Below are 24,073 nucleotides of genomic sequence, written 5' to 3' on the forward strand. Positions count from 1 at the left end.
GGACTTTCTATCCTGTTCCATTGATCTATATTTCTGTTTTTGTGCCAATACCATACTGTCTTGATTACTGTAGCTTTGTAGTATGGTCTGAAGTCAGGGAGCCTGATTTCTTCAGCTCCTTTTTTCTTTCTCAAGACTGCTTTGGCTATTCAGAGTCTTTTGGGTTTCCACACAAACTAAAAAAATTTTTTTCTAGTTCTGTGAAAAATGCCATTAGTAGTTTGATAGGGATTGCATTGAATCTGTAGATTGCTGTGGGTAGTATAGTCATTTTCACAATGTGGATTCTTCCAGTCCAAGAACATGGTATATCTCTCCATCTGTTTGTATCCTTTTTGATTTCTTTCATCAGTGTCTTATAGTTTTCTGCATACAGGTCTTTTGTCTCCTTAGGTAGGTTTATTCCTAGGTATTTTATTCTTTTTGTTACAGTGGTAAATGGGAGTGTTTCCTTTATTTCTCTTTCAGATTTTTCATCGTTAGTATATAGGAATGCAAGAGATTTCTGTGCATTAATTTTGTATCCTGCTACTTTACCAAATTTGTTGATTAGCTTTAGTAGTTTTCTGGTAGCATCTTTAGGATTCTCTATGTATAGTATTGTGTTATCTGCAAATAGTGACAGTTTTACTTCTTCTTTTCTGATTTGAATTCCTTTTCTTTCTTTTTTTTCTCTTCTTACCATGGCTAAAACTTCCAAAACTATGTTGAATAACAGTGGTAAGAGTGGGCATCCTTGTCTTGTTCCTGATCTTAGAGGAAATGGTTTCAATTTTCACCATTAAGAATGATGTTGGCTGTGGACTTGTCATATATGGCCTTTATTAAGTCAAGGTAGGTTCCCTCTATGCCCACTGTCTGGAGAGTTTTTAATCATAAATGCGTGTTGAATCTTGTCAAAAGCTTTTTCTGCATCTATTGAGATGATCATATGTTTTTTCTCCTTGAATTTGTTAATATGGTTTATCACATTGATTGATTTGTGTGTATTAAAGAATCCTTGCATTCCTGGGATAAACCCCACTTGATCATGTGTGTATGATCCTTTTAATGTGGTGTTGGATTCTCTTTGCTAGTATTTTGTTGAGGATTTTTGCATCTATGCTCATGAGAGATATTGGCCTGTAGTTTTCTTTCTTTGTGACATCTTTGTCTAGTTTTGGTATCAGGATGATGGTGGCCTCGTAGAATGAGTTTGGGAGTGTTCCTCCATCTGCTGTATGTTGGAAGAGTTTGAGAAGGATCAGTGTTAGCTCTTCTCTAAATGTTTGATAGAATTCACCTGTGAAGCCATCCGGTCCTGGGCTTTTGTTTGTTGGAAGATTTTTAATCACAGTTTCAATTTCAGTGCTTGTGATTGGTCTGTTCATATTTTCTATTTCTTCCTGGTTCAGTCTCGGAAGGTTGTGCTTTTCTAAGAATTTGTTCATTTATTCCAGGTTGTCCATTTTATTGGCATATAGTTGCTTGTAGTAATCTCTCAGGATCCTTTGTATTTCTGCAGTGTCAGTTGTAACTTCTCCTTTTTCATTTCTAATTCTACTGATTTGAGTCTTCTCCCTTTTTTTCTTGATGAGTGTGGCCTCTCAACCACTGCACCACCAGGGAAGCCCCAGCTTTTAGTTTTATTGATATTTGCTATCATGCTCTTCATTTCTTTTTCATTTATTTCTGACCTGATCTTTATGATTCTTTCGTACTGGTAACTTTGGGTTTTTTTGGTTTTTCTTTCTCTAATGGCTTTAGGTGTAAGGTTAGGTTGTTCATTTGAGATGTTTCTTGTTTCTTGAGGTAGGATTGTATTGTTATAAACTTCCCTCTTAGAACTGCTTTTGCTGCATCCCAAAGGTTTTGGGTTGTCGTATTTTCATTGTCATTTGTTTTTATTTATTTTTTGATTTCCTCTTTGATTTCTTCTATGGTCTCTTGGTTATTTAGTAGTGTATTGTTTAGCCTCCATGTGTTTGTATTTTTTACAAATTTCCTCCTGTAATTGATATCTAGTCTTATAGCATTGTGGTAAGAAAAGATAGTTGATATGATTTCAATTTTCTTAAATTTACGAAAGCTTGATTTGTGACCCAAGATATGATCTATCCTGGAGAATGTTCCATGAGCGCTTGAGAAAAAATTCTATTTTGTTGTTTTTGGATGGATTGTCCTATAAATATCAATGAAGTCCATCATGTTTAATGAATCATGTAAAGCTTGTATTTCCTTATTTATTTTCATTTTGGATGATCTGTCCATTGGTGAAAGTGGGGTGTTCAAGTCCCCTATTATGGTTGTGTTACTGCCAATTTCCCCTTTGTGGCTGTTAGCATTTGCTTTATGTATTGAGGTGCTCCTATGTTGGGTGCATAAATATTTACAATTGTTATATCTTCTTCTTGGACTGATGCATTGATCATTATGTATTGTCCTTCTTTGTCTCTTGTAATAGTCTTTATTTTAAAGAATATTTTGTCTGAGATGAGAATTGCTACTGTAGCTTTCTTTTGATTTCCTTTTGCATGGAATATCTTTTTCCATCCCCTCACTTTCAGTGTGTATGTGTCCCTATGTCTGAAGTGGGTCTCTTGCAGACAGCATATATACAGGTCTTTTTTTTGTATCCATTCAGCCAGTCTATGTCTTTTGGTTGGAGCATTTAATCCCTTTACATTTAAGATAGTTTTCCATATGTATGTTCTTATTACAATTTTCTTAATTGCTTTGGGATTTTATTTTGTAGGTCTTTTCCTTCTCTTGTGTTTCCTGCCTAGAGAAGTTCCTTTAGCATTTGTTGTAAAGCTGGTTTGGTGGTGCTGAATTCTCTTAGCTTTTGCTTGTCTGTAAAGGTTTTAATTGCTCTGTCGAATCTGAATGAGATCCTTGCTGGGTAGAGTAATCTTGCTTGAAGGTTTTTCCCTTTCATCACTTTAAATATGTCCAGCCACTCCCTTCTGGCTTGTAGAGTTTCTGCCAAAAGATCAGCTGTTAACCTTATGGGGGTTCCCTTGTATGTTATTTGTTGCTTTTCTCTCATTGCTTTTAATATTTTTTCTTTGAATTTTAATTTTGGATAGTTTGATTAATATGTGTCTTGGTGTGTTTCTCCTTGGATTTATCCTGTATGGGACTCTGCACTTCCTGGACTTGATTGACTATTTCCTTTCCCATATTAGGGAAGTTTTCAACTATAATCTCTTCAAATATTTCTCAGTCCATTTCTTTTCTTCTTCTGGGACCCCTATAATTCAAATATTGGTGCGTTTAATGTTGTCCCCGAGGTCTCTGAGACTGTCCTCAATTCTTTTCATTCTTTTTTCTTTATTCTGCTCTGCAGTAGTTATTTCCACTATTTTATCTTTGAGGTCACTTATCCATTCTTCTGCCTCAGTTATTCTGCTATTGATTCCTTCTAGAGAATTTTAAATTTCATTTATTGTGTTGTTCATCATTGTTTGTTTGCTCTTTAGTTCTTCTAAGTCCTTGTTAAACGTTTCTTGTGTGTTCTCAATTCTATTTCCAAGATTTTGGATCATCTTTACTATCATTACTCTGAATTCTTTTTCAGGTCGACTGCCTATTTCTTCTTCATGTGTTTGGTCTGGTGGGGTTTTGACTTGCTTCTTCATCTGCTGTGTGTTTCTCTGTCTTTTCATTTTGCTTAACTTACTGTGTGTGGGGTCTCCTTTTCTCAGGCTGCAGTTTTCTAGTTTCTGTTGTTTTTGGTGTTTGCCCCCAGTGGCTAAGGTTGGTTCAGTTGGTTGTGTAGCCTTCCTGGTGGAGGGCACTGGTGCCTGTGTTCTGGTGGATGAGGCTGGATCTTGTCTTTCTGGTGTGCAGGACCACGTACGGTGGTGTGTTTTGGGGTTTCTCTGACCTTATTATGAATTTAGGCATCCTCTCTGCTAATGGGTGGGGTTGTGTTCCTGTCTTGCTAGTTGTGTGGCATAGGGTGTCTAGCACTTTAGCTCACTGGTCGTTGAGTGGAGCTGGGTCTTAGCGTTGATATGGAGATCTCTGGGTGAGCTTTTGCCTTTTGAAATTACGTGGAGTCGGGAGGTCTCTGGTATACCAATGTCCTGAACTCGCTTCTCCCACCTCAGAGGCAGAGACCTGATACCCATCTGGAGCACCAAGACCCTGTTAGCCACACATCTCAAAGGAAAAGGGAGAAAAAGGGAAAGAGAGAAAAAATAATATAAAATGAAAGAAAGTTATTACAATAAAAAGATAAAAAATTATTTAAAAAGAAAAAAGAAAGGAAGAAAGAAGAGAGCAACGAAACCAAAAAACAAATCCACCAAGGATATCAAGCACTAAAAACTATACTAAAAATACAAAAAACACCAAAAGAAACGGACAGACAGGATCCTAGGACAAAATGGTAAATGCAAAGCTATACAGACAAAATCATAGAAAGAAGCATATGCATACACACTCACAAAAAGGGAAAAAGCAAAAAATATATATATCTATTTAGAAAAAAAGAAGGAAGGGAGCAACCAAATCATTAAACAAATCTACCAATGATAATAAACTCGAAATACTAGACTAAGATAAACATAAAACCGGAAAGAAATTAGATATAGAAAGCAAACCCCAAGTGTACAGTTGCTCCCAAATTCCACTGCCTCAATTTTGGGGTGATTTGTTGTCTATTCAGGTATTCCACAGTTGCAGGGTACATCAAGTTTACTGTGGAGATTTAATCTGCTGCTCCTGAGCCTGCTGGGAGAGATTTCCCTTTTCCTTCTTTGTTTGCACAGCTCCCAGGGTTCAGCTTTGGATTTGGCCCCCCCTCTGCGTGTAGGTCGCCCGAGGGTATCTGTTCTTCACTCAGACAGGAGGGGGTTAAAGTAGCAGCTGATTAGGGGGCTGTGGCTCACTCAGGCTGGAGGGACGTAGGGTTACGGAATGCGGGGTGAGCCTGTAGTAGCAGAGGCCAATGTGACATTGCAACAGCCTGAGGTGCGTTGTGTGTTCTCCTGGAGAGGTTGTCCCTGGATCATGGGACCCTGGCAGTGGTGGGCTGCACAGGTTCCTAGGAGGGGAGGTGTGGATAGTGACCTGTGCTTGCACCCAGGCTTCTTGGTGGTTGCAGCAGGAGCCTTAGCATATCATGCCTCTCTCTGTTGTCTGTGCTGATATCCGCAGCTTGTGCCCGTCTCTGGACCTCATTATACGGTACTCTGAATCCCCTCTCCAAAACAATGGTCTGTTGCCTCTTAGGCAGGTCCAATCTTTTTCCCAGACTCCCTCCTGGCTAGCTGTGGCGCACAAGCCTCCTTTAGGCCGTGTTCACGCAGCCAACCCTTCTGGCTTGCAGTGTCCTGGGACCCCTCTCCCTGTGGTCTGACCTCCGAAGCCTGAGCCTCAGCCTCTAGCCCCCGCCTGCCCTGGTGGGTGAGCAGACAAGCCTCTCAAGCTGGTGAGTGCTGGTCGGCACTGATCCTCTGTGAGGAATCTCTCCACTTTGCCCTCTGCACCCCTGTTGCTGTGCTCTCCTCTGTGGCTCCAAATCTTCCCCCCTGCCAACCCCCCATCTCCAACAGTGAAGGGGCTTCTAGTGTGTGGAAACTGTTCCTCCTTCACAGCTCCCTCCCAGAGGTGCAGGTCCCATCCCTATTGTTTTGTCTCTCTTTATTCTTTTTTCTTTTGCCCTACCCAGGTACGTGGGGAGTTCTTGCCTTTTCAGAAGTCTGAGGTCTTTTACCAGCGTTCAGTAGGTGTTCTGTAGGAGTTGTTCCTCATGTAGATGTATTTCTGATGTATTTGTGGGGAGGAAGGTGATCTCCACGTCTTACTCCTCTACCATCTTGAAGGTCTCTCAGGACAAGTTTTAAAATTTAGTGCATATCCAAAATTTCCCTTTCCCCCCACATTTGATTAATACTTTTTACTGGATGTTCTATTTTAAGTTAAAGTAATTTTTCCTCAACATTTTGAATGCATTGAATTTCATTCTAAATACAGGTGTTCTGTATGTGACCAGATTTTTACTCTGGAAGATTTTAGTTTCTTCTCTTTATCTCTGGCACTCTAAAATGTCATCAACATGTGCCATAGGGCTTCCCTGGTGGTGCAGTGGTTGAGAGTCCACCTGCCGATGCAGGGGACATGGGTTCATGCCCCGGTCCGGGAAGATCCCACATGCCGTGGAGTGGCTGGGCCCGTGAGCCATGGCCGCTGAGCCTGTGCGTCCGCGACGGGAGAGGCCACAACAGTGAGAGGCCTGCGTACAGCAAAAAACAAAGATGTGCCATAAGTAGATTTTCTCCTTTATTCTATTGAGTAATCAGTGGGACATTGTAAACTCATGTCCTGTGTAAACTCATGTCTCAAGTCCTTGTATATTTCCTTATATAATTTTCTCTCTCTCTCTCTTTTTTTTTTTTTTTGTGGTATGTGGGCCTCTCACTGTTGTGGCCTCTCCCGTCGCGGAGCATGGGCTCCGGACGTGCAGGCTCAGCGGCCACGGCTCACAGGCCCAGCCGCTCCGTGGCATGTGGGATCTTCCCAGACTGGGGCACAGACCGGTGTCCCCTGCATCGGCAGGCGGACTCTCAACCACTGCGCCACCAGGGAAGCCCTATAATTCTCTTTTGATGAATTTCTCCTCTCCAGTTGTTTCTGTTCCACCTTTCTGTAGCTCCTCTTATTCAGATGTTAGACCTGATGGATTAATCCTGTAGGTCCCTTTTCTAAAATATTTCCCAACTCTTTGTCTAATCATTTTTATATTCTGAGAGATTTTGTTTACTGTGTCTTCTAGATTTTTAATTGGAATTTTTTATGACTCTGATATTTTAATTTCCAAGTGCCCTTTCTTATTTTTGGGTCATTCCCTTTCTTGGTGGTTTTTGTTTTTATGGATGGAATAATTTATCTTTCTGATAATATTAATAATAAAATTTTCTACCTGATTCCAGCCTTCCTTCTTTCTGTATGTTTAGTTTTTTGGGGTTTTTTTTTTGCAGTACATGGGCCTCTCTCTGTTGTGGCCTCTCCCGTTGTGGAGCACAGGCCCTGGATGTGCAGGCTCAGCGGCCATGGCTCACGGGCCCAGCTGCTCCGCGGCACATGGGATCTTCCCGGACCGGGGCACGAACCCGTGTCCCCTGCATCGGCAGGCGGGGTCTCAACCACTGTGCCACCAGGGAAGCCCTACAGCCTTTTCCCAGAGAATTAACCTCTGCTGTCCTGCCTAGTGTAGAGGTGTGGTGGCAGTGGGACTGTGGTGTTTGCCTGGTTAAGAAAGGTGTTGGAAGGGACCGGTATATAGACTTAATCAGTATTTGTATTCAGCTTGCGTATTATATCTAACTTCTGATACTTCTGAAGTATCAAGTATGGTGCCTCCAAGTCTTTGGTGTCTCAGGGGTTCTACAGATGAATTCAGTCACTCAGCTCTCAGCAACTGCCATCTCTGCAGAGACTTTGGATTAGGTCTTCTTTTTCCCTGTTAGATCAATTACCATTCTCCATGTGCTTTCCACCTGCAATATATTTGTTAAAATATCTCATCTACCGATGCATCTCCTGCTGCTCCTCTTGTCCTTGTGCTGTTTTCCCTTTTTATTCCTTTGCTCTTTTTGGAGGTATCTCAGGAGACAGAGAAGAGTACTGCATGTGGTCATTCCGTTCTGTTTATTTAGATTTTGACCCTTTTCAAAGGCTCTGAACTTTCCCCCCTCACTATTACTGTACTTGTTAGAGCCAAAGTTAGTGCCGTTTTTTTAAGTTCTAAGTTCTCCCTCAGTGGTCTCACTCAGAAAGTTCTTTATCCTATTTTTAAATTCCCTCAGGGTTTGTTACTATACACACAGTGCAATCGTAGGCTCTTCGAAGACAGAATACAGTTTCCAATTATACAAGACAGGAGCTCCCTAACTGGTGCGCTGGGACACACTGGTACACCACAGATGAATATGGATGTCAGGCGTTGATCCTCTCAGTCCTTGGGGAGCCAGGCTGTTGCTGGGCCTGTGGCCTCATGCATTCCATTTATTGCTATTTGTCATACAAACAGTACCATTTTCTATGTGAGGTATGGCCTGAAACACCTTGGGAGCACCGCTATAAAGAAATCTAGTTGGTATTTTCATTTTAGGATTTGACATTTTGGACTATTCAATCCATCTTTACAGACTATGAGGTTTATTCTTTGGTTAATGCATTAATAGAAGTGAAAAAACTCAAAGTATTCATGAAAAATGTATATATTTAAGTGGATTTTCTAGGGTGCATAACTAGATGAATTTAGCATTGATTTACTCTGTAATCTTCTGTTTATTAGTATTGGAAGTTCACTACAGATAAAGGACATATTTTAAGGAAATCAGGCTATGTCTTAAATCCCAAAGCTGGAAGTCTTTCCAGCCTGTATAGACTGGATCCGGGAACTGGAAAGTGAGAGAAAGAGACTGCCTTTGGTTCTTCTAGCCCAGTCTTCTGCCTCTGCTGTTCTTTCTATATATACCCTAACTTTTCTGTCTTCCATAGTCCTAGTTCAAGTGCCCAGTGGAGACTGGTAATCATCAACGATCTTTCAATGCCAAATTCAAAGTCCCAGGAGAGAAACTGGCTGGCCCAGCTTAGGTGGGTTTCCAAACAATGGCAGTAGTTTCTCTGCAGAAAATGATCAACCCAAAGTCAAAGAGTATGAACATGGCTGGGTGGTTTACCCCTTTCCATAGGAAAAGGGAGGTTTTCATAGTGGACATAAGGATCGGGCAAATGCTCCAAACGTGGCCACTACAAGCATGAAAGCAATTTTCTTTTGCTTTATGACGTGTAGGGTGTTGTATCACCACAAATTTCTCACCACAGTTGCCTCCGGATTTGAATTTATTCATTTTTCATAATATCAGAACTGGAAAAAATATATTTTTGAAAAAAAGGATTCTTTGAGAGGAGAACATATTAAAGCCATTGTTGCAGAATGTGGGTGATCAGCCTGTGTGAAACAGTTTCTGGTTAAATTGTAGTGCGGCTAAATACAAGGAAACTGGTTATCTTTATGTGGCTTGTACAGGGCTCTGAAAGCAGTGGGCTGGATAGATTGGAAAGCGGTGAGATGACAGGCAGGGAAGCCTTAAATTGCATCATCCAGAACAAAAATAATGAAGTACAGGACTAAGCCAGAGAAGCGGGGAATGGGGGATAGGGGACTAAAATGATGGTAGTAAAGAGGCAACTGAGAGGAGATAGTGTTTATTGGTTTGGGCAGTAAGGAAAATGTAGAAAGTAAGAAGAGGCCATGTTTTTGACTTGGGCAAATGAGTGGATGGTGGTGTCATTTGTTGAGATATAGAAAGTAGGAGGGGAGGAGGTAGGTTTTGGGAGAACAATGAATTTAGTTTTAGACATTTTCAGTTGTAGATTCCTGAAGAGAATCTAGGTTCCAACTATGTAGTTAGGAATATATATTTATAGCTCAGGAAAAAAATGTTCTACCAGAAACAGAATTAGAATAAGTTATATGTATTTTTATTTCTAAGAATATTTGGAATACCCTATTTTCTAAGTGTCCTTTATTTAAAAATTGGTTAGCTATAGATTTAAGCAATGACATGTTGTCAATAGCATTACTATTTTCACAAAACTTTTATTGATGTATAGCATATACTCAGAAAAATTTCAGTGGATTTTCAAAAATTTATACAACCATGTAACCAGAACTCAGATCAAGAGACAGAACATTGTCACTACCCTGCCCCCCAGAAGACCATGCCTCCCCCTTCCAGACGTGATAACTCCCTAAAGAGTAACCACCGTTCAAGATAAGTTTGGTCTGTTTTGGATTTTTTTTTTTTTTTGCGGTATGCGGGCCTCTCACTGCTGTGGCCTCTCCCATTGCGGAGCACAGGCTCCGGACGCGCAGGCTCAGTGGCCATGGCTCACGGGCCCAGCCGCTCCGCGGCACGTGGGATCCTCCCGGACCGGGGCACGAGCCCGCCTCCCCTGCATCGGCAGGCGGACTCTCAACCACTGCGCCACCAGGGAAGCCCCACCTCTTTGGATTTTCATGGTGTCCCTGGATTTGTTATTTTGCTTTTGTTTTGATTCAGCACATATTCTTTATTACATCTTTGGCATGTGAAAATATAGTAGTGAGCAAGACATATTTTGGTCCAATTCTTAAAGACCGCATAGCCTGGTGAGCGAGACGCATGAACAGATTTATTCATTTGTTCATTCAGATTTTTTTTTTTTTTTTTTTTTTTTTTTTGCGGTACGCAGGCCTCTCACTGCTGTGGCCTCTCCCGTTGCGGAGCACAGGCTCCAGACGCGCAGGCTCAGCGGCCATGGCTCACGGGCCCAGCCGCTCCGCGGCACGTGGGATCTTCCCGGACCGGGGCGCGAACCCGCGTCCCCTGCATCGGCAGGCGGACTCTCAACCACTGCGCCACCAGGGAAGCCCGGAATTTTAATAAATAGAAACATAGTATGTGCCCTCTCATGTCTGGTTTCTTTTGTCCAACCTGATGTTTTTGAGAGTCAGCCATGTTGTTGCATGTAGCTGAAGTTGTTCATTCTCATGGCTATAAAATGTTCCAAATAAAGTTGTGACTATACCCAGTTTATTTATCCATTCTACAGGTGATAGACAATTGGATGAAGCAGCATTACTTTTAGGGAGGTAGGTTTTAGGGAGATAGGGAGATAGGTTTTAGGGAGATAGGGAGGTAAGTTGAAGCTACCATACTAACATTTCTGAGTGAAAAATGGTAAATGGTGGGCTCTGAGTGTCTTCGGAGTCACTGGAGAAGGGGACTGGACTTCTGCAAGCACGGAGGGTGATAGGTCAACCAGGACATGAAAGAAAAGCTGACTGAGAAGGATTTAAAACCTGGCAACACTCTTGTTACAGTACTTTACATTTCTGAAATCAATGCCAAGGGGTAAAAAGTCTATCAATAGATTTTCTATGTCTCGAAACAGTAAATAAGCAAACCACAAATAAAAAAGTGTGAAGAGGCTCTGTTGTTCTCTTGTCATTTGGGACTCAATATTCCCCATGACTGCATAAAAATGAATTCGTTTTGAAAAATAATTTTTAAAAATCCATCTGCTAGGTCTGGTGATAGACATCACGAAGCCTAAGACAATGATAGTTTGGAATTAAAATAACTTTGGATGTCTCTTTAGTATTGGTTATAAAATCATTAAAGGCCTGAAGGGATCACTTAAGCACTTCAGTTTTACTACGTTGCATTTTGTGGGGGATATTATAAGCTATAACTGTAATAGTGGATTGAGAAGTTGCAAAGGACTTGAATATCCCTCACACATGTAAAGATGTAAAGCACTAAAGTCAACTTCTCTGGAGAGACCTCCCACAAAAAACCCCAAACCCTAGAAAGGATATGCCCATCTTTGTCAATCATGTCTCCTGCAGGTATCCGTTGCTCTGTTTACTGGTTGATGCCATGAATTGATTCAGGTCTGCCTGAGTTCTTGAACCATTCCTTTCCAAGGCAAGATGTATAGCCACAGTTCGAGGTTCCCATCTGGTTGGGCCTGGAAGGAGAGTCTTGTGTTCTGATGAAAACGTTTTCACTGCCCCAGCGATGATCATGGTTACCTCTGTAGATTTTGAGTCCAACATCCCCAGCCATCTGTGTCTTTCTTCCCTCTTGGCATAGTGTCTGTAGGGCTGGGTAACAGTCTAGTTCAACATTACAATAGAAGCCTTGCCTGAGAATCTGGTAGTCTGTCTGGTTCTTTCCCAGCATACACAGTGGCCAGCATCATGCTGAGAGTAGACAAATTGCCTGGATCCCTGAAGCTACTACCCACATAACTGACTGCTAGAGGGCTGGGACTGGAGCGAATGAGTGAGGTCTTTGCTCCAGATGGCAAATCTAAAGAGGCATCAATAAGTTCAGATATCGGGCTTCCCTGGTGGCGCAGTGGTTGCGAGTCCGCCTGCCTATGCAGGGGACGCGGGTTCGTGCCCCGGTCTGGGAAGATCCCACGTGTCGCGGAGCGGCTGGGCCTGTGAGTCATGGCCGCTGAGCCTGCGCGTCCGGAGCCTGTGCCTCACAACGGGAGAGGCCACGGCAGTGAGAGGCCCGCGTACCGCAAAAAAAAAAAAAAAAGTTCAGATATCAAGATAAACATAAACAGTATTTTAATGCAATATTTGAATGATCAAAATTAAAATTTTAAACATCCATAATGAACAAAATATTAAAATTTGAAATAATGATAGGATCATTATTACTGATTTTTATCTTTTGCCTTAGGCCCCAGTTGACCTTGATGGGGTACTGTTCAATGGTGTGAATTTCCCTTCCGTGAGGTTCCATCCGTCAGACTGAACTCTGCCTGCTTGGAGGTAAGAAATGTCCTAAATATCCCTTTTGGGGGATTGGTTTCTTTTACTTTTGTTTACTTATTTTTATTAATGTAGAGCTGACATACAATATTATGTTAATTTCAGGTGTATAACATATTGATCTGACATTTAAATACATTGTGAAATGATCACAACAAGTCTAGTAACAATCTATCGCCATGCAAAGTTATTACAATATTATTGACCATTTTTCTTATGCTGTATATTATATCCCTGTGACTTATTTATTTATTGTATTAATTGGCAGCTTGTAGCTCTTACTCCCTTTCACCTATTTCACCTAACTCCCACCCCTCTGGCAACCAGCAGTTATTCTTTGTATCTGTGAGTCTGTTTCTGTTTTATTTAGTTTTGTTTTTTAGATTCCACATATACGTGAAATCATACTATACTTTCTCTGACTTACTTCACTTGGCATAATACCCTCTAGATCCAGCCATGTTGTCACAGCGGCAAGATTTCATTCTATTTTATGGCTGAATAACATTCCATTGTGTATACATATGCCACATCCTCTTTATCCATTCGTCTATTGATGGTGGCTCCCATATCTTGGCTATTTTAAATAATGTTGCAATGAACCCCGGGATGCATATATCTTTTCAAATAAGTGTTTTTATTTTCTTCAGGTAAATACCCAGAAGTGGAATTGCTGGATTATATGGTAGTTCTATTTTAAGTTTTTGAGAACCCTCCATACTGTTTTTCATAGTGGGTGCTGCAGTTTACAGTATCACCAACAGTACCTGAGGGTTGAGTGGTGCTGAACTCTTTCAGCTCTTTCTTTTCTGAAAAACTCTTTATCTCTCCTTCAGTACTGAATGATTACCTTGCCAGGTAGAGTATTCTTTGTTGTAACTTTTTTCCTTTCAGCACTTTGGATATATAGTGCCACTTCCTACTGGCTTGCTAAGTTTCTGCTGAAAAGGCAGCTGATAGTATTATGGGAGTTCCCTTGTACATAACTAGTTGCTTTTCTCTTGCTGCATTTGAGATCCTCTCTGTTTACATTTTGACATTTTAATTGTAATGTGTTTTGTTGTGGATTTCTTTGAGTTCATCTTGTTTGATACCCACTGTGCTTCCTGGACACGGATGTCTATTTCTTTCCCCAGGTTAGGGAAATTTTCAGCTATTATTTCTTCGCTTAAGTTCTCTGCCTTTTTCTCTCTCTCTTCTCCTTTTGGGACCCCTACAATCAAATATTAGTATGCTTGATTTTGTCTTACAGTTTCCTTAAACTATCATCATTTAAAAAGATTCTTTTTTCTGTTCGACTTGGGTGATTTTTGGTACTCTGTCATCTGGATTGTTGGTCCGTTCTTCTGTATCATCTAATCCATTGCTGATACTCTCTGGTATATTTGTCATTTCAGGTATTGTATTCTTCCGCTCTGACTGGTTCTTTTTTGTCTTTTCTAACTCCTGAAGTTCTGTGTTCATCCATTCTTCTGAGTTCGATGAGCGTCTTTAGTATCATTACCTTGAACTCTTTACCAGGGTTTTCTTATCTTCATTTTGTTTGGCTCTTTTTCTAAGGTTTTGTCTTGTCCCTATATTTGAAGCATATTCCTCCGTGTCCGCATTTTTCCTAATTCTCTGTGTTTATTTCCATGTATTAGGTAGGTCCTTGATGTCTCCTGATCTTGGAGAAGTGGCCCTGCGTAGGAGAGGTTCTGTGCAGCCCAGCAGCACGCTTCTCTCTGACCACCAGAGCTGGAAGCTCCCGGGGTGTCCCCCACGTGGGCTGTGTGTGCCCGTCTGCTGTGGTTAGACCAAGCACTGAGAGCACACTGCTAGGTGGGACTGGCCCCTGGCCCACCTGACTGTAGGCCCCCGCCTCGTGCGGTTGCTGCAGGTATTGTGGTGGGTGAGCCAGGACCCCTGGCATCACTGGCTGTGAGGCCCAGCTGTGTGTGTGACTCCTGCGGGGCTGCTGGTGGACAGGTCAGGCCCTCAGCACAGCTGGCTGCGAGACCTGGCCGCTTGCTACTGCTGCGGTGCTCTGCTGGGTGAGGCAGGCTCCCCACACAGCTGTGTGTGAGGCCTGGTGGTGTGTGACTGATGCAGGTGTGCTGTTCGGTGGAGCAAGTCCCTGGCACCAATCGGCTAGAGGGGGGAATCCAGAACGGTGCCTTCCAGTGCTGGTGCAGCGTGGTAGAACAAGATCACAAAACCAGCTGCCACCAGCTTCTCAGTCCCCAGGGGGAGTCCCAGCTGCCTCCCGCCTCTCCAGGGGGCTCTCCAGGATTAGCAAGTGGGGCTGAGCCAGGCGCCTTTCAAACTGCTCCTTCTGCATTGGCACTCAGAGTGTGTGAGATGTTGTGTGCACCCTTTAAGAGCAGAGCCTCAGCTTCCTACAGCCCTCTGGGTCTCCCTGATGTAAGCTCAGCTGGTTTTCAAGGTCAGGTATTTTGGCGCTTGAATTCTTGGTGCAGGACCCTTGGGCCGGGAAGCCCAACGTGGGGCTCAGCTCCCTCACTCCCCAGGGAGGGCCTCTGCAGTTGTGATATCCCTCCCCCTTGTGGGTCAACAACCCAGGGGTGTGGGTCCTGACTAGACCCAGTCTCCGCCCCTCCTATCCATCTCATTGTGGCTTCTTCTTTATATCTTTAGTTGTAGAAATCTTTTCTTCTAGTCTTCAAGTTGTTCGCAGAAATGTTTGCCCTGTAAGTAGTTGTAATTTTGGCGTGTCTGTGGGAAGAAGTGAGCTCAGGGTCTCTCTAACTCTGCCATCTTTGGGGATTAATTTCTGATTCAGCGAATACTAGTTGAGCATCTAATATGTGCAAAGCATGATGCTGCGTTATATAAAGAGCTAAGAAAAATCTGTAAGTCGTGATTCTTGCCTGTAATTGCTTATAATCTAGCAGAAGAGATATGTATTATAGACAGGATCCAAAGTCTTACACACCATGTGAAAAGTACAGAAGCAATGCTATAGTTCAGAGAGTGGAGAGTACACTTCGAGCTGGGACAGTCAGGGAAAGCTTTTTAGCAAAGGTATCATTTCTAGGGACCATGAAGATATGGTGAAATTTGGACATGCAAAGCTAAGGGTGGCAGATATCTCTGTGGAGACAAATACAGCTATGGGAACACTTAAGGTACAGTCAGAAGCGGTGAGAAGCTCAGCCGGTTGGAGTTGTGGTCTTGGAAAAGGAGATCAAGCTCAGGAGGTGAAATGACACAGTTATCTGGGACTTTGGCTGGCTTTAGCTTTTAGAATTCCACACGCACATTTTCGAAGGCTGGCATTACCTCCTGATACGACATGTCTTAGTCTGTTTGGGCTGCTATAGACTGGGTGGTTTATAAACAAAAACTTCTTTCTCACTATTCTAGAGGCTGGGAGTCCCAAAGCAGGTTCTGGTGAGGACTCTCTTCTGATTTGCAGACTGCTGGCTTCTCGTCACGTCCTCACATCAAGGAAAGAGGAGTGAGCTAGCTCTCTGGGTTCCTCTTTTAAGGACAATAACCCCACTCATGAGGGCTCCACCCTAATGACCTAATTATGTCCCAAAGGCCCCACCTCCTAATACGTTGGGGACTAGATTTTAAGATATGAATCTGGGGGGGGGAAACACAAACATTCAGCCCATAATGGGACACTTTGTTCTTCAAGATTTTGAGACTAAATAGCACAGCTACCAATCAGACAAATGGTAGATACAAATGAGTGTTATAAAGATCAGTTAAATCATGTGTTATATCAATGTCTCAATGGTTCAAACAGCTATCAGAAGTAAAAGCAGTGCTAAACAAGATGATAGAATGAAGAATTAGCCCAAAGTCCCGTTGGGGTCTCTGGCAGTCCCTAGCCGATGTGGAGATCAAAGAAGTGGGTGCACAACATTATAAGCCCCAGAATGTCTCAGCGTAAAACCCAGGATTCCCTAGTCTGTTCTTTATTTGCACTTTGATACCATTAGCCACACAGACACATCTTTGTTTAAATGCTGGCTAATAGGTTCTGACTAAAGCTAGGGACTGTAAGCCTCTAATTAGCAAGCTAAGTGAAAAAGAATTTTCTGGTATAATGCTTATTTGCTCAAATGCTTCATTTAAAAAAAATTATTTATTTTATTTATATTTATTTTTGGCTATGTGGTGTCTTCATTGCTGTGCGCGGGCTTTCTCTAGTTGCAGTGAGCGGGGGGGCTACCCTTCGTTGCGGTGCGTGGGCTTCCCATTGCGGTGGCTTCTCTTTTTGCGGAGCATGGGCTCTAGGCGCGTGGGCTCAGTAGTTGTGGCCCGCGGGCTTAGTTGCTCAGTAGCATGTGGGATCTTCCTGGACCAGGGCTCGAACCCGTGTCCCGTGCATTGGCAGGCGGATTCTTAACCACTGCACCACCATGGAAACCCTCAAATGCTTCATTTTTAAGCAGTACAGCAATTAGAATCTCCTGTGATAAAACTGAAGTCTGAGCATATTCTTTTTTTTTTTTTTTTTCTTTGCGGTACGCGGGCCTCTCACTGCCGTGGCCTCTCCCGTTGCGGAGCACAGGCTCCGGACGCGCAGGCTCAGCGGCCATGGCTCACGGGCCCAGCCGCTCCGCGGCACGTGGGATCCTCCCGGACCGGGGCACGAACCCGCGTCCCCTGCATCGGCAGGCAGACTCTCAACCACTGCGCCACCAGGGAAGCCCCTGAGCATATTCTTTAAAATGATTGAAGATAAATCCAGATCCAGTTTGAGGAAAGGAAACTGGTTGTCAGATTTAAATCTGTGCTGTATCTTGTGACTCTCCTGTTGTTTTCCCTGTAACCATAAAAAAATGCCTTTCTATATATTATTTCCCAAAACCTCCTGTAACACTCAGACTCCCAAAATATAACACTATCATCTGGGTAGGGCTTTTTATCAATATTTAAGCTCTACTCATTAATTTATGTAAAACAGTGTTCAACCTTGGGTTGGTATCCCAGCTGTAGCTTTTAAACATATATGTTTAAAAATCTTTTTATTTGAAAGAAGCATTGTCAGACTCTGCTGGCTTCTCAATCCCTTGGTTAAGAATTTGTAAAATCACTGCTTCTAGCAAGATTTTTTTTTTTTTTTTTGTCTTAAGTTTAGTGTTGTGTTTTTGTTTCTGGATATTTGGCTCTGGATATTCCAGCTGCCAACACTCGTTAAGAAGAAAACAGAAGGAGAGCAGTGAACGTGAGCTGCAGACAGGGCAGCCGGCAGTGCGGGTCCGCCCCCAGCCCCGCGCAGAAGCCAACAAGAGCTTTCTCCCTGGGTGAGAGCTCCTCGGTGTGAGTCAACTCTCCCGAGTGCCCTGAGGGACAGGCTAGTTACATGAAAGGGGATTTCACACAGAAGTCACCTTGTAGGCCAGTAAACAGCGAAACTCAGCAATGGAAGCATTATTTTCCTTTCTCAGCTAGCTGTTCAGAAGATAACTTCACAGTTAGGAAGGAAACTTTATTATCAGTTTAAACAAAGTCACCCTTTTCTCTTCTATTCTCTTACACATTCTTCATTTCCCACTGCCTCTGAAGAAAGAAAACACCACAGAATACACGAGGAAATAATTTTTTATATTGATAATTTCATTCCAAATATGGAAAAGAAGACTTGGACATGAAAACCACACTGCCCATCCTAAAGTACCTATAAGTCCCCATTGGCCCCTAGGTCCCGGGCTGGGAAGCAGGAGAACTGTGACTATTTCTCTTTTGTCAGATGGTTTAGTGTTGAGCTTTGTCTGTAGGGGGTGCAGGAGGGGCGCAGGAGGAGAAAGTGTGCTGCTCTTGCCGAGCTTCTGTGGGGCAAAGGGGTTCACCAGCACCCTGTTCCTGCGGTATGGGTGGCTTCTCCCGGCCTGGTTCTGAAAGTATGGACGGCATCTGCAGCATGCAGCTTCTCCAGACGATCCCACAGCACCAGTAGCTTCAGCAGTACCCGTTGCCAGGCTCCTGTAGTATGTGGCTTCTCTGGTGCCTGGCTCTCACAGTGCGCCACTTCTTTGGCACTTGGCTTTTGTAATACCTGTTGATCCGCAGCACCCAGTGGCCAGCAACTTCCCCTGAGTACTCCTTGGGTGTCTTCTCAGTGTAATGCCACCAACGAGACATCGCCCCCGTTGAGTGGCTTCTCCTGGCGCTCTCTCCGGAAGCTTTGCGGTGAGTTTGAAGGCATAGCACCACCCTGTGGATAGTCTTCCCAGAGAGTGGATTTTCAGCAGCTTTTGCTAGTGTTACTCCTCAGTGATTTCAACATCCCATGAGCTGTGCTCACGTTATGTCTTTTCCAACGGGGTGTGGATTTTAGTTCCAGTGCGGGGTAGGGAGGGTGCCTCTTCCTACCTCAGCTCTAAGGGTAGGGCCTGTTCTTTATAACTGCTATTCCTGTTTTCTTTAGAGTTATCTTTACTTCTTACTTGCCAATTCCTTATTACCTCAATCTCCTGTTATATTCATAATTCCCTGTATGAAATTTTCTGTGATCAAATTGTTGCATGGATTCTGTCTCTTGAGGGACTCTGACCGATGCATTTACTAAGATAAATCTTGGCGATCATCATTTTGTGTTATTTTTTCCAGAGACATGATGTACTTTTTCGGTTTGTAGATTCAAGTCTTATTTTATTTCTGCAAAGCTTTTTTGAATGATACTTTAATATTTTCCTATTCTCTCAGGAATATCTATTATATGTATGTTGAATTTCCTTTGCCTTTCATAGCTCTCATTTTCCCTCTGATCTTTAATCATTTTCACTTAAGTTTTTTAAAAACGTGTATTCTTTCAATCCCGCTGTCTATGTGCCTGCATTTTTTTCATGACTCCTGTGGTCTTAATTTTTGGAAGGGCTTTATTTTTTCTTTCACTTTTTTTTTTGTGTGTTTTTGCAAACTTATCTTTCACTAATTTTGCTGTTTGACTGTATCTTCCTTGATCTTGCATCCTTCTGTTTTGAAGCCCTACTTTATACAGGCATTTGTTTTACTAAGTGTTTTATATCTATGGCTTATATTTGGTTACATTTTTCATCTATTCACTGGCAACATTAACATGAATATTCTTCATCTCTCATGTTTTTCATGCTTCTTTCCTCTATTTTTCTATTATATACTTATATGAATCTCGTGCTGATTCTCATTTAATTTTTACACACCTTTAGATGAATTGAATTTTCCCTAGACCAGGACGTTCTACTTAATTTCCTTGTAAAACAAGTTTGAGTGTGTATGCCTTCTACAAACCTTTATTTTACTTCAGCCAACAGAGCCAAGTAACTTCAGATATGCGCATGATATAGAATATATGTCTTCTGCCCTGCCTTGTCATGAGGCTGCTTTGTATGAGTATGTGATTCCTCAGTCATCACTCTCTGTTGCTCTTCTCTGGGTGTGCCACTAACGTTGGACCGCTAAGATTCTTCAACTGTCTGAAATTTACAGGCATAAAAGTACTTTCTTGAAAGCTTCCCACATTCCAGTTGACCTTGTGCTGAACTTAGCAGCCATTTCTCCTATTGGAGATGGAGATGGAGTTTGCATTCTTGGAATGACTTCCATTGGTAAACAGGTCTGTCTTTATGCTGATATTTTAATACTAAAGATTTAATGGGATTTATAAACTAAGAACTTTATGAAGACAACCAAAGTTTGTTGTCTTACATTTAGTCTCTGGAATAGGTAAAAATATTAATTTGAGCTAATTAACATGCATTAATTTAAAAAATACAAATATTATTCAGTTGTGTTATCATCTTTCAGTTCATTCTAGATAGATGTGACCCAAGGAACAGTCTCTGTTGTGATCTGTTGTCCACATGTTAATGAACCAAACCTGGGTCCACTTGCCCTCAGGCAGTAAGGCCAATCTACTGAACTGGGTTGTGGTGAAGGAAAGTACAGCATTTATTGTAAGGCACCAGACAAGGAGTCCGGGCCAGTTAGTGCTAAAAAAGCCCAAACTCCCCTATAGGTTTCAGCAAAGCATTTTAATTAATTTATTTAATTTTTATTGGAGTAGAGTTACTTTACAATGTTGCGCTAGTTTCTGCTGTACAGCAAAGTGAATCAGCTGTACGTATACATATATCACCTCTATTTTGGATTTCCTTCCCACTTAGGTCACCACAGAGCACTGAGTAGAGTTTCCTGTGCTATGCAATATGTTCTCACTGGTTATCTATTTTATACATAGTAGTGTACATATGTCAGTCCCAATCTCCCAATTCATCACACCACCCACCACCTCCCCCCTTGGTGTCCATATGTTTGTTCTCTATGACTGTGTCTCTATTTCTCCTTTGCAAATAAGTTCATTTGTATCATTTTTCTAGATTCCACATATACGCGATATTATATGATATTTAATTTTCACTTTCTGATTTACTTCACTCTTATGACAGTCTCTAGGTCCATCCATGTCTCTGCAAATGGCACAATTTCATTCCTTTTTATGGCTGAGTAATATTCCGTTGTATATATGTACCACGTCTTCTTTATTCATTCTTCTGTTGATGGACATTTTGGTTGCTTCCATGTCCTGGCTCTTGTAAATAGTGCTGCAACAAATGCTGGAGAGGGTGTGAAGAAAAGGGAACCCTTTTACAGTGTTGGTGGGAATATAAATTGAAACAGCCACTATGAAGAAGAGCATGGATGTTCCTTAAAAAACTAAAGATAAAGCAAAGCATGTTTAAAGGCCAGGTGAGGTGCAGGAGTTGAGGGTATGTGGTCAGCTCATGCACAATTCTCTGATTGGTTGATGGTGAGGTAACAGGGCGGTGTCACATTATCAGTCCTTAGGCTCCAGTAGGTCTGGGGGCTATGAGCTCACGGTCATCAGGTAGTTAACAGCTTCCATTTGGTGGGTGTTTTAGCACCTTTTAAAAAAACTCAGGAAATTTGTATTGGATACTGTTATCTGGGAACTTCAGAGAGGCGCTAAAGCAGAGTATATGGGCAAGGCGTTTGTCCTGGGAAGGCCCTATAGGGTCCTGCTTGGTTACACACATCTTGTGTTATCTCAGTTATTCTGATATCCTCTGTGTATTCCATAAAAGTTTGCTCTGTGATTCTTGCACTGAGTTTTTGTTCTCTCATTTTAAATTCCTGACTGTTTGCAGTCATCCCTTAGACTATGATTCTGTCAGTGATCAAAATTCATGCTAAAAAAAGGCTTTGCTTCTTTTTGACATGGTCGGAGAATTTCAGGCAGTTAAATTCCCTGTTAGTGTAGAAATAGATTTTACGGCTTGCTTGGCCGTTCAGTTTTCTCTGTAGCCCAAGATTTATTGTAATAGAGAACCAACCTGACTCCATATTGGATCTATTCCTTCGGCTCTAACAGTTGTGCTCTGTTGCCTGTGCTTAGTCATGCTGGTTCTGTACCTTTAGTAAAAGAACGATGACTATAACCTGAAATATGCATAATAGCACTTTCTCAAGGCCCTGCCTCCCAGGCTTGACCTCTAATGGTATAACACTTATAACAGAGAATAACATTTGTCTTGTTGGAGGTTTATAGGAGCATCATGATCAGACCTAGTGGACAGCTGCAAGAACAAAGAATTATCACATACCTTCTTGGCTGGTATGAAGAAGTTTGTAATAATCAGTCACACCCTCTCCCCTTTTAGTATAAAAGAAGCCTGAATTCTAACTAGGGGAAGATGGTTCTTTGTGACACTAGTCCACCATCTTCTTGGTCTGCTGGCTTTCTGAATAAAGTTGCTATTTGTTGCCCAGCACCTCTTCTTTTGATTTATTGGCCCGTCGTGTGGCGAGCAGTATAAGCTTGGACTCCGTAACATTGTCTTTGTCTTGATCCTTCCTTCTCTCACTAGTGACTGCATTTTCTGTGTTCTACCACAGTCTGCATTATCTGCTACAATTGGGCCCTTCAGGGGCTGCATCAATGGGAAGATTATTTAAACCCCTCTTGGTGGAAATAGTCACTTCCTGTTTGTTATGTGGATTAAGTACGTGATCCCTCAACTTGCAGCAAGAAGATACACCCCTAACATCACTGACCTCTTCTGATTATCTAAGAGACACTCAGGGAAGAGTGGAGGAGATCTTACTACTTACCTGTTTCCTGCTCAATATTATATAGATTATATTGCTTTTTCCAGGTATCAGTTTTACTTTCACAGTCATTCTGACGATAATTCCTACTACAGAGGTATGACCCTAGAAGCTGGAATCTCAGACTCTTTTAGCAGGTTAGCGGTAGAAATATTTTGAGAAGAATATGGGGGTTTGTGTGTCATTTTATTATACGGGCAGGTAGTCAGCCACACCCATTTGTAAGTAGGAGGAACCAAAGTCCAAGGGTTGGGTTTTTCTCCCTTATGTTGATGGGATGTGAATGGACTGTGGGGGAATGTTACATAAGAGAAGGAAATAAGACAAGTACAAGGAGAAGCTACGGAAAGAAACCCAGTGACCATATTTGTTGTTGCCTACCAGCAATAATGACACTTCTAGGAAATTCCCTTCCTTGGGCTTTATAGCCCCGGGAAGAGTGACAAAACTATTACACTAAGAGGTATAGGCATACCTTATTTTATTGTGCTTTGCTTTATTGCACTTCACAGACACTGTGTTTCTTAAAATTGAAGGTATGCGGCAACCCTGCATTGAGCAACTCTATTGGCACAATTTTTCCAACAGCACTTGCTCACTTCGTGTCTCTGTGTCACATTTTGGTGACTATCGCAGTGTTTCGCACTTTTTCATTATTATTTTATTTGTTATGGCCCTCTGTGATCAGTGACCTTTGATGTTACTATTGTAATTGTTTTGGGGTGCCATGAACCATGCCCATATAAGATGACGAACTTAATAGATAATTGTGTGTGTTCTGACTGCTCCATTGACCAGTTGTTCCCCCATCTCTTTCTCTCTCCTTGGGCCTCTCTGTTCCCTGAGACACACAGTATTGAAGTTAGGCCAGTTTATAAACCTAGAATGGCGTCTAAGTGTTCACGTGAAAAGAGGAGTTGCACAACTCTCACTTTAAATCAAAAACTAGAAGTGATTAAGCCTAGTGAGGAGGACATGTTGAAAGCCAGGATAGGCTGAAATCTAGGCCTCTAGGCCTATCTAGGTCCCAAAGAGTTAGCCAAGCTGTGAATGCAAAGGAGAAGTTCTTGAGGGAAATTAAAAGTGCTACTCCAGTGATCACATGAATGATAAGAAAGTGAGATAGCCTTATTGCTGATATGGAGGAAGTTTTAATGGTCTAGATAGAAGATCAAACCAGCCACAACATTTCCTTAAGCCAAAACCTAATCCAGAGCAAGGCCATAACTCTCTTCAATTCTGTGAAGGCTGAGAGAGGTGAAGTAGCTGCAGAAGAAAAGTTTCAAGCTAACAGAGGTTGGTTCATGAGGTTTAAAGAAAGAAGCTATCCCCTTAACATAAAAGTGCAAGGTGACACAGCAAGTGCTAATGTAGAAGCTGCAGCAAGTTATCCAGAAGATCTAGCTAAGATAATTCATGAATGTGGCTACACTAAACAACATTTTCAATGCAGATGAAACAGTCTTCTAATGGAAGATTCATATAGAATTTTCATAGCTATAGAGGAGAAGTTAATGTCTGGCTTCAAAGCTTCAAAGGACAGGCTCTCTTGTTAGGGTCAAATGAAGCTGATGACTAAGTTGAAGCCAATGCTCTTTTTTCTTTTTCTGTTTTCTTAAAAAAATTTTTTAATTGTTGAAGTATAGTTGATTTACAATGTTTCAGGTGTAC

The 24,073-nt window shown here is 42.0% G+C and overlaps 1 long non-coding RNA gene across 1 annotated transcript in view; it reads left to right on the forward strand.

The window, feature by feature from the left end:
- The window catches only part of LOC131767726 (uncharacterized), a 196,509-nt gene that overhangs the window by 43,715 nt on the left and 128,721 nt on the right, over nt 1-24,073 (forward strand). Inside the window, exon 3 of the long non-coding RNA XR_009338827.2 lies at nt 12,243-12,334. This is a non-coding gene — a long non-coding RNA (uncharacterized lncRNA). The remainder of the gene's footprint in view (nt 1-12,242; nt 12,335-24,073) is intronic.

The sequence above is a fragment of the Kogia breviceps genome, chromosome 13 (genome assembly GCF_026419965.1).
Source record: "Kogia breviceps isolate mKogBre1 chromosome 13, mKogBre1 haplotype 1, whole genome shotgun sequence".
Taxonomy (NCBI): domain Eukaryota; kingdom Metazoa; phylum Chordata; class Mammalia; order Artiodactyla; family Physeteridae; genus Kogia; species Kogia breviceps.